This window comes from Quercus suber, unplaced genomic scaffold, assembly GCF_002906115.3.
Source record: "Quercus suber isolate HL8 unplaced genomic scaffold, Cork oak 2.0 scaffold_27, whole genome shotgun sequence".
Taxonomy (NCBI): domain Eukaryota; kingdom Viridiplantae; phylum Streptophyta; class Magnoliopsida; order Fagales; family Fagaceae; genus Quercus; species Quercus suber.
In genome coordinates, this window is record NW_027069492.1 from 2,252,591 (window position 1) to 2,255,351 (window position 2,761).

General features: G+C 31.4%; 1 long non-coding RNA gene across 1 annotated transcript; it reads left to right on the plus strand.

Moving 5' to 3' along the window:
- The first annotated feature begins 6 nt into the window (after nt 1-6).
- Nucleotides 7-2,201, plus strand: LOC111996834 (uncharacterized). The gene is made up of 2 exons (XR_010627207.1): nt 7-1,176; nt 1,736-2,201. It is a non-coding gene; the product is annotated as an uncharacterized LOC111996834 (long non-coding RNA).
- The last annotated feature ends 560 nt before the right edge of the window (nt 2,202-2,761 follow it).

Consider the following 2,761-nt stretch of genomic DNA (forward strand, 5'->3'; position numbering starts at 1 on the left):
ATGTATATATATTCTTGATTCTTGATATGCAGATTATTAACAAATTAACTGTTTTTAAATGGATAACATTAGAACTACGTTTTGATCCAGTTTAGTCTTGGTGTCCTATGAGCATTCAACGTTACAACCTTATACCCAATTCTTGATATGCATGTGTTTTCACCTGCACCCAAGACCAACAAATTGGATAATTTGTGATATAATAATCCTTTTGAGTTTTATAGAGTGCAACTCAATGCATCATTTTTTGTTTTATGCTAATGCTATTTTTTTTTGTGAATATATATATATATATATTTTTAAATTTTGCTAGGTCTTAATTGCTACTTAGAGCCAAAGTAGTTGAAAAAAAGGTAGAGACAAGTAAGAAAATGAATATTAGTGAAATTGATAAAAGTACAAATATTATCAAGATTCTAATGAAATAGGAGTTGATGGAAAAGGAAAATGGTAATAAGCATCAAGAAATTGAAAACCAAATGTACACAGCTCAAGGAAAGAGCAAGGCAATGCAGATTTCTATTGGTACCAGCTTTTATCTTTTAATGATTGGTATTGAGAAAATTCTATAATAGAAGACTTGGTTAGGCCTACCATAGCCACTTTGTTTGCACTTACATAGTCTTGGACATTTGATCTTGAGGGACCAATTTTTAGTTTCAATCAATGCAAGTACAAAATAATGATTGGTTTTAAGGGATCTCTTTTTTTCTCCCCCCTATCTCAAGATATATTTTTTGTTCAACTTTGTATTCTTGGAATTAATTGTCCTTTTTGCAATATAAATTGGGGAGTTACAGTAAGAATCCTATAATGGTGATGAGGTGTTTTTTATTTTCCTCATTATGTTTCATTTGAATATATTTCATGCAGAGACACAGATTAAGATGGATTTTATAATGTCCTAAAACAATAAAAAATGAAGTTTATAAAAAAATAATAATAGGGAAGTTTGTTTTCTTTTTGTTTTTTTGTTTTTCTCTTTGTCTCTCTGTTTCTTTCAATTCATTTTTTTTTTTTATTCCAGGCACTGAGTTTGTGGTTTGCATGTTTAAGGAAACACAAGCTTGGGAAAATCAAATCTTCAACTTTATTGGTTGTGGTACAAAATACTAAACCGAAGGGGGAATAGCCACCAGGCAATGAATATCAAAACCTTCTTCTGTATCTAAAGAGGTACTAACTAACTTTGTTTATTCATTTTTTAATGTTGTTTGGTAATGGTTTTTTGGCTAATCGGAGTAGTTTGTTTGTTTTGGTTTGATTTCTTTATTGGTTAAGATATTTATTGACTCACACCGTTTCTATAATTTATAACTTGGTCTTGCATCATGTGGGTACAATGATGAAAACATATGTCATATTACATTTAAAAATTTTCAGGCGCTGGTACATCTGCAAGCTCATTAGTTGCTCTATATAATACCTTTATAAATAGGCTCAACTGCTCAAGTAGTTGGTTGCAATCTCATGATGCTTTTACTTAGTTGTGCTTATTTTGTCTTGGGTGTAATTTTTGGGTGGATTCATGTTGCAAAACATTCATCTCATTCCCATTTGGAACAAGCAAACCATGTGTTTGATAAAATGTCTTGCTCACTTTTGCAAAAGTTCAAGTCAACTTCACACAAACACTAATGTTATAGCTAAGTTAATTATGCCATACATTTGACTTCCAAATTTCATTTTCTCATGTTCATTAATGGTTTAATGTTGTGTCTATGGAGGGCTACAGTACAATTACAATTCCAATGTCACATGCGGCCAAACTGGTTTCAATGTCTGCTTTGACTATACAGAAGCTGCCAATGCAATTGTTGCGTCCAAAGTACTCTTTATTGACAGTGACAAAGTGAGGTTTGCTGGGCTGTTATTCTCTCTCAATTCCTCTAATAGTATTAGAATGTAATAATGCTGGATTTTAATGGATTGTAGCATTTGGGCAGTAATGAGCTTGAGGGAGGACATCCATTTTATTATATTTACAGATTGCAGAGAACACATATATGGCTCATTGATCTTACTTTCCTAACATTTTTTCCCCCATAGATAGAGCTTAAATTTTTATAAGCAAAACTAATTAAGTTTTGTGTTATTTCAATATTGTAAAGCATGGGTTAAGTTTGTTTGATTCCCATTATTAGTCCAAAATTTTATGGAGGCTTTGTGGCTGAATGAGTTTCAAGGTTCTAATTTTAATAGGCTAGGTGTTGTTTTAATGTGTTTTAATTCAAGTTGTGACCAAACGATAATTGAAAAAAATTTCTCCTAATTTTAATGGTTTGGTTGCGGGAAAAATGAGCAATGCATTTATGCTTCAATGTAGCACGGGCATCATATTTTTCAAATCAGAAACCTAGGTGAATTCTGTTCCATATTCCCTTTGGTGGAAGAATTGACTGGATCAGTAAAATACTAATTTTTTGGCATGCCTTATGAACTCCTTCTCTCTTTTACGTGAATATTGATATTGGGAAAATGAGGAGATTTGAGACTATGCATTCTAATGAGTCTAACTCACCCTCTTTTGGTTTTATATCTCTACATCACCAAGACCAAAGTGAGATGCTTATATAATGTTTAATTAGCTAATGTGACTGGTATAGTAAGCAATTCTAATTGAATATTTAACTGTAATTATTAGAATTGGAAAAAGGGTTTGTATGTGTATGTGTTGATCATCCTTATGTTTGGTTTATTGCTTTACCATGAAGCTGCAATTTATATTAGACACTTAATTTTGAAAGTGTCTAATATATTA